Source organism: Oryctolagus cuniculus, chromosome 8, assembly GCF_964237555.1.
Source record: "Oryctolagus cuniculus chromosome 8, mOryCun1.1, whole genome shotgun sequence".
NCBI classification, from domain to species: Eukaryota; Metazoa; Chordata; class Mammalia; order Lagomorpha; family Leporidae; genus Oryctolagus; species Oryctolagus cuniculus.
Window position 1 is genome coordinate 39,061,159 of NC_091439.1, and position 8,445 is coordinate 39,069,603.

Sequence of the window (8,445 nt, forward strand, 5' to 3'; positions counted from 1 at the left end):
GCATTTGATGTTTTATAATTTTAGCTTAAAATATTTACTGGTACTACAAACTACATATCAAAAGAATAGATTCATTTTTGAATTTCCCTGAGTGAGCAAATCATTATTTATTTCCTTTACAACCACTCCAAATAAGAGGACGCTTGTGCCTGCACTGTTTCTATCGGGGGTTTTGTAGTGGTACAGCAGGGTGAGGAGGTGAGAATTCACTGTAGCTCAATTTTCTGGGAACTGCACAATACTATTTCAACTCTTCTTTGCTCTTTAACTCTTACCATACAACAATCTGTTCTTAACATAAAATCTGTTCTAGGCCGGCGCCGCGGCTCACTTAGCTAATCCTCCGCCTTGCGGCGCCGGCACACAGGGTTCTAGTCCCGGTCGGGGCGCTGGATTCTGTCCCGGTTGCCCCTCTTCCAGGCCAGCTCTCTGCTGTGGCCAGGGAGTGCAGTAGAGGATGGCCCAAGTACTTGGGCCCTGCACCCCATGGGAGACCAGGAGAAGTACCTGGTTGCTGCCTTCGGATAGGCGCGGTGCACCAGCCGCAACGCTGGCCGCGGTGGCCATTGGAGGGTGAACCAATGGCAAAGGAAGACCTTTCTCTCTGTCTCTCTTTCTCACTGTCCACTCTGCCTGTCAAAAAAAAAAAAAAATGTTCTAAAAATGTGTCTAATCCCTTCTTGAATTTTGTGTTTTCTAGCTTCAGCTTTGGCCAGTATCATTGGTTTGCCATCCCAACATTTTTTTTTTTTTTTTTTTTTTGACAGGCAGAGTGGACAGTGAGAGAGAGAGACAGAGAGAAAGGTCTTCCTTTGCCATTGGTTCACCCTCCAATGGCCGCCGCGGCCGGTGCACTGCGGCTGGCGCACAGCGTTGATCGGAAGCCAGGTGCCAGGTACTTATCCTGGTCTCCCATGGGGTGCAGGGCCCAAGCACTTGGGCCATCCTCCACTGCCTTCCTGGGCCACAGCAGAGAGCCGGACTGGAAGAGGGGCAACTGGGACCAGAACTCAGTGCCCACATGGGATGCCGGCTCTGCAGGCGGAGGATTAACCAAGTGAGCCATGGAGCCAGCCCTCCATATATGTTTTCATTGTGCATTTATATATGTAATTACTTTTTCAGAATTATACCAATAGTGATGGATTTCCATTAAAAATAATTTTTCTTAGTTTACTTTATCGGGCTTATATATACATGAGCACATTTTTGTGTAGGTCAGTGAAAAAAATATTTCTTTGGTTTATTCTAGGTAGGTATTTTTCTTTGTAACTAGAGCAATAAAATGCAGTAGTGGTGGACTAATACACATTTTACTAATCTTGCTGATTGAATATTTTAACATAATTTTCATTAGCAACATGTAATGTAAAACAAATTAATAAAGTTACATGGCTTATATAAATATGGCATTCATCCACCCTGCCATATCTTTCCAAATATTCCTTTTCTTCAGTAACAGTCACTTTCATTTATTTTTTCTGATTTATTCAATATTTCCATATATCTAAATAATATGACACTTATATTCATGTTTATCAATAATCACAGTTGAATATTTTTAGAAACAACAATATTGGAACTTAAAAGTGCTCTTGACTTGAATAAAAGTTCTATTATTATTGCTTGGAGTTCTTGAAGAAAAACTAGTGTAGATAGGGTAGGAGGGGATTTCTGGTAACATTCATCTTTGTCCTGTACATTCACACTTTGATAGAAAAGGTTTTACTTTTTATAATGTACTACACAACAGACTTCCTCCTATTTCTATTATCTTGCTCTGCAATGTCTTAAAATCCAGGATCACAAATAGACCACTGATTTCTTTCTAGGATGGACCAAAAATAATCATTCTAGACTTGAATGAGTTGTGTGGCTACGGCATGGATCGGGGTTCCTGGGACGACTACAGGCAGCTCTTGGAAAGGATAGGGAGATGGAAGAGAAGACGAGTGAGGGATGAGCTTGTAAAGCCACAGCTAAATGGCACCCCTCTGGAAGCCAGGGTGGTGAGCATGAGGGCTTAGGCATGGAATTTCTCAGTTGTCTTCCTGTGAACTGTTCTTAGCACAGCTGTCTGCTGTGAGAGAGAGAGGATTTTCCAACTGCCCAAAGGTCTACAACAGGCAGGGCTGCGCCAGGCCAACATCAGGAACCTGGAACTCCATCCAGGCCTCTCATACATGTAGCAGTGACCCAAGTTCCTGAGCCTTCTCTGCTGTCTCCCATGATACACCTTAGCAAGAAGCTGGATCAGATGTGGAGCTGCCAGAATTAGAACAACATCTGTGATTCGGGATGAGGGCAACTTAACTACTTGTCAAGAGCCTGCTCCTCTGTCCTCATGGATAGGCAGGAAAATCATGGCTATCTCAATCATCACGCAAGTCTTTATTCTGCTGGGAAAGGGGCATCATGATGGGGAGCCCCGCTGTTCCACAGAGCAGTCGTGAACCACATGAGGCTATATGCACTACTTTGAGTCAGGATGTGCAGTTAGTTTAAAATACACAACGGATTGCATTGACTTGGCATGAGAACAAGATTATTTTGTTAGTAATTTTATTAGCAATAACATGTTGAATGAAATTATTTTGGGCATATTGAGTTAAACACAGTATATTATTAAAATAGATTTCACCTGCTTTTGTTTATATTTTATTTTGTTTAAGGAATACAACCTAATGCATTTGATATATGCAGATTTGGGAACATGATGCTTCTTTCCCCCCACCTCCCTCCCAGCAATACTCCTACGGCTACTAGAAAACTTGCAAGTTGTCTAAAGCTGACATTGAGGTCCTCTTGCTCACCTAGAAGGATCATTATTCTTCAGTTATTAGCGTTTCTTTTTGGACTGTTAACTCTGCACTTCACTGACTGAGATAAGGCGACATCTTGCCTCAAAATCTGAATACCCAAAGCATTGCTGTACAGGAAAATCTAAAACTCGCTCCTAAAGGGGTGTTTTTCAGAACAGAGGGACTATCTGGTGATTGAAATTGCTCACTTCAAGAGAATAAAGGGCCTTCATGGAGCAACCTGGGGACAATTCTTCATGTTTTAGGGCAAAGAGCAACACTAACATTGTTTCAGTCTGAAATGAAGCAGAACACAAGAGACTGCTTGTGCATACACAGAAACAGCAAAAAAGAACGCATTCTAATCTGACAGCAAAGGAAATGATAGCGTCAGCATCAAATGAACATAAATAACAATATTAGCATGAACGAAAAGCAAAAGACAAGCATACTCCATTTGATATCAAAGTAGTATGGCGAGCAAGCTGGGCATCTTACAAGACAAAAATCAATATCTTTGTGGGAAAGCGTTTCACAGTGTCAGCCCCCAGTCTGAGATTTCTATCAGAAGTCCTGGGTGGGAGAATCTGGTTGAGAAATTCTTAGGTTTCAGCCTCAAACCACTAAACGCATCCACAAAACCACACACACACAAGCAGTCACGTGCATTTCTAGGTGATACACAAGCCCTCCAGTCAGAGAAGCTGGGCTCAAACCTAAAATCCTCAGAGCACCCACACTGCATATTCCCTCTACGAAAACTTCCAGTGCTTTTCCACTGCTTCAAAGATGAAACACTATCCCAGCCTGGCATTCATCATCTTCTGTTAAACTCACTTCTTCACTGCTTGCTTTTTTTCCTGTTTCACAAGGAGCCTGTCCTCCTGCCAAAATGGATCAGCTAAGATGCTCACTAGCTTGCCCCTGCTTTGGCCTGGTCCCTCCAGCCACTTCTACACCCCACACTCACTCACAACTCCATGCCTGGGTCTGTTGCCGCTAATCCTCCAATTGCTGTCCCAAGGCTCCACCCTTCCTGAAGCTGACAAATGTTCTTCTAACAGTTCCATAGCTATTGTTTCACTTCTCTGTAACCCTGTGGGACTCAATGTATGCTTCTTAATGACAGTGCAAATTTTGAGATTTTGATTGTATTCTTTTTTGTTTCTTAGCCAAATATTAAATTGCAAGCTCTATCAGACAAGCATCACTGCATTTTGAGAGAAGTTGTACAATAGTCATTGAATTAAATCTATTATGCAAGTTAGTAGAAAACAAGGCCATTTTAAGTTTTTACCTCATGCAAAAGCCTGTGCCTTATTTTCTGGAAAAATTACAGTTTTGGAAGGAGCCTCTTTCACACTTATACATGTTCATCTAGCTTATTATCAGTCAGGAAATGACTGCAGTCATCAACATTTATTTACTTCAGCATGGGCAGCTTTCACATTGGAAACAACTTTTAACCTCGATTGTAATTGCTGAATTAGGATTCTTTAAAAACAATGCTGGCAGCAATTTCTGTAAATTCACTAAGTCTTGTGGGAGAATCACTATGTTCCTAAAGTTGTACTTATGAAATACATCAAGTTTGTATTCCTTAAATGAAAGGTTTCTTTGGGGAAACACATACACATACACACACAAAATTGTCTTAAGTTTTAAATATGTCGTCTTAAGTTTAAAATACGTCTTGTACTTTACAACCGTTCAAGAGAGAAAAGTTTGGCTCACTTTCTCTCATTTCTTTATAAAGTTTTCGATGTACTCTTTATCTTATAGTCCTTTATCTATATTCCTTTGGTGCACTAAGTAATATTACAACTTTCTCTTCTCAAAGACTTTCTACAATTTCAAACTCCTTTACTTTCAAGTCACAAGATATTTATGCCCTTGTAGAAACTTGATCAAAATTCAGTGTCTACAGATTCTCAAAACCACTGCCCGATAATAAAAGAATCTCTCACATCAAAGCTTCCCATTGTTTTGAACAAAACTGGACGCCCTGTAGAAAGACTAGTTTATTAATTACTGTTTTCTTGTTGCATGGACCAGGGAGCCAGGCAGTCATCCACAAGATTAGGCCTCTAGCAATTCAGCTTCTTACAGACTTTATTTGAACTACAGTTTTTCTTTCTACCAATTTTACACCTCTTTTCTTTTTAAAATATTTTTTCTTTAATTCCCTCTCAATTTTTCCATTGAGTGTTAAACAATTTTGCATTTCATGCTTGCTTGCTGCTTCAGGTCTAGTAACCACATTTCTTATGAACCGTGTAATAGTAAAAGTCAGATTGGTTGTTTGCTTTTGATGTGAAATGGTTATTGCACATGACTGAGGTGCCACAAATTATTTTTGCCTCTGATCATGTCACACACAATAAAACAAGTAACACTTGGTCTACAACAAAAATTGACTCACAAAGTTTAGAGAGGGTTGTCTTTATGTGGCTCTTATTGCTAATGTAAAAAAAAAAAAATTGAGAATTATTTGCCACTAAATTAAGTGTGATTTTTCAAAATGCAGAAAAACCATTGGAACCAGTATAAATAGTTACATGCATATGTGCTCATCTATGCGGGCACCCATGCATATCCTTTTAAAAAGTAGAATTCATAGAATAACTTTAATACTTGTGACAGATACATTCTAAATTACAAACAATTTTTTGCATTATATATGAATCTATCTCAAATAGAAAATGATTAGTGGGATAGAATGAAATTGTAGATGAATAATGTAAAAATATCATTAAATATAAATCAATAATATTTAGTTAATACAGGAAAATGAAACACATAGAAGGAGTGAGAAAAAATAGACACACACACATGCACCCACACACACACATACCTATACACACATTATGACACACATTATTGGTGGGCATCTAATAGTGTACCAAAAATATAATGTGAAATGTGAATATGAAATTCACTTTTGAGATATGGTGATTGTTTATAGCCCTTGTCTCTACTGTTGAAGATCACTGGTTCTTTCTTGTTAGCATTTGTTGAACTCTTTACTTGGTATGGGGTTAATCTTATAAATATAAGGTAAATGGAAAGAACATCACTGTGAAAATAAGCAGCAAGGATAAGAGAGGAAGGAGGATGAATGGTGGGAGCGTGGGTGGGAGGGAGGTTGGGTGCTAAGTATCACTATGTTCCTAAATTTGTGTATATAAAATTTGTATATCTTGAATAAAATAACACATATTCATATATATTCATAAATATAATTGTTTATAAAATGCTGCCAATCACATGGGACTGCATGTGTTAACTTGTTATGATACTGCAATTGGTAGTACAGTTTCTCTCTGTCTCTCCCATTCCTTCTGTAACCCTTTCAACTCAATAAACATTACTTTAAAAAAGAAAGAAAACGTCAATGGCTGTTAATAGCAACCTGAAAATTCCACAGCAAAAACAACTATTTATAGGAATTGTTGATATAAAGTCTAAGCAATCAGACATATTTTGCTTTTTCACCCGGTATTTTGCATTATATTGTATAATATTTAGGTTCTCCAGAAAAAAGAGAATAGAATGGAAACAGAGAATGGAGACAGAGAGAGAGAGAAATTATAAGGAATCGACTAACATGGTTATAGAAAGCAAAATCCCAGGATCTGAAAAATATACCTAGGCATTTTAAATCAATGAAACTGGAGGAAAGAGTTAGCAAGATCCATCTAACAAAGAGTATAACCTCTCATATTAGACACATGTTGTATTATTTCTTTTGCTTGAGAAAGTATCAGAAAGGGAGTATTTTGCCTTGAGAATTGAAATGTAGAGTTGGAAGGTTGTTAGTCCAAATTCCTTGTGTATTAATCCCCTCTGCCCTAACTCACTGAAGTGATCACAAACTCTTCCTGAACTCATTTGGGAAAACACACACACACACACACACACACACAATCTTCTCACAGGATAAACATATGCACATGGTAATTGTGTACTCTAGATTGCTGCAATTTTTTTTTTCTGAACTGAATCAAATTTGTCCACCAAAATATTTGAAATCACCTTTAAAGCATCTGTCTTTAAATTATAATTAGGAACAATAAGAAAATGATAATAACAGCCCCCAAACAAATATACTCAGTGAAAAGTTTCATATATGAAATTATATAAAATTTTAAAGTTTGGAGCATTAATAAGGAAAAGGTGTATTTGACTATTATTTTTTTTAAGTAGGTGAATGTATGCCTGGGTAAAAAGAGGAAAGTGTATGTCTATGTACTGCTCTGTTTCATTAACGAACAAAAACTACATGATTTTTGTTGAGCCTTAACATTTCCAAATCTATCACTATCATTGTCAAGATTGATCTTCACAATTCCAGGTTCAGTAGACAGGAGAGACAGACTTGACAACCTGTAATCAGTTACAGGGACAAATGAATAATTTGCATTCATTTTCAATTTTGAGAAGTTCCTTTTGCATGCCACCTTAGATGCATAAATAGTTAGAAAATGCCTTAACCATAAGAATAAGACTGGCAAAGATCTATGAAAATTCAATTTCATAATAGATTCTAGAAACCAACATACTTATTCTTAAGTGTTAAAAATTAACTGAAATGTGATCCCTGTTAAACATAAGAGTGGGAATAAGAGAGGGAAGAGATGTATAATTTGGGACATGCTCAAGCTGACTTGCCCCAAATGGTAGAGTTAAAAACATACCAGGGGATTCCAATTCAATCCCATCAAGGTGGCATGTACCAATGCCATCTCACTAGTCCAAGTGATCAATTTCAGTTCACAATTGATCATAATGAAAGGACTAAGAGTCAAAGGGAGCACATAAACAAGTCTAGTACCTGCTAACACTAACCGATGGAATAAATAAAGGGGAGAGTGATCCAACATGGGAAGTGAGATACTCAGCAGACTCATAGAATGGCAGATGTCCTAAATAGCACTCTGGCCTCAGAATCAGCCCTAAAGGCATTCGGATCTGGCTGAAAAGCCCATGAGAGTATTTCAGGCATGGAAAGCCAAGACACTCTGGCAAAAGATCTCTGCGAGTGAGATCCCAGTGGAAAGAACAGGCCATCAAAGAAGGAGGTACCTTTCTCTGAAGGGAGGAGAGAACCTCCACTTTGACTATGAGCTTGTCTAAACAAGATAAGAATCGGAGAACTCAGAGGGCTTCCATAGCCTTGGAAACTCATGACTGGAGCATAGGGAGACTACTGATGCCATAGACAGGAGTGTCAATTGGTAAAGTCAACAACAGGAGTCACTGTGCACTTACTCCTCATGTAGAATCACTGTCCTTAATGTGCTGTACATTGAGATTTAATGCTATAACGAGTACTCAAACAATATATTTCACTTTGTGTTTCTATGGGGGTGCAAACTGTTGAAATCTTTACTTAATGTATACTAAACTGATCCCCTGTAAAAAAAAAAAAATAGAAAAAAAAATATCAACTCCCAACTTGACTCTCACTGGGATTAAACATGACAATAGGTCTGATCTGATTTCATCATCATTTAAAAAAAACCATCTATTGTTTTTCACTTTATGTTTCTGTGTGGGAGCAAACTGTTGAAATCCTTACTTAATGTATACTAAGCTGATCTTCTGTATATTAAGATAATCGAAAATGAATCTTGATGTGAAT

At 38.1% G+C, this 8,445-nt stretch overlaps 1 long non-coding RNA gene across 1 annotated transcript in view; it reads left to right on the forward strand.

The window, feature by feature from the left end:
* LOC108178130 (uncharacterized) overlaps positions 1 to 1,622 on the forward strand; it is a 99,677-nt gene extending 98,055 nt beyond the window's left edge. The window contains exon 6 of the long non-coding RNA XR_011378041.1: positions 768 to 1,622. This is a non-coding gene — a long non-coding RNA (uncharacterized lncRNA). The remainder of the gene's footprint in view (positions 1 to 767) is intronic.
* Positions 1,623 to 8,445: the final 6,823 nt, after the last annotated feature.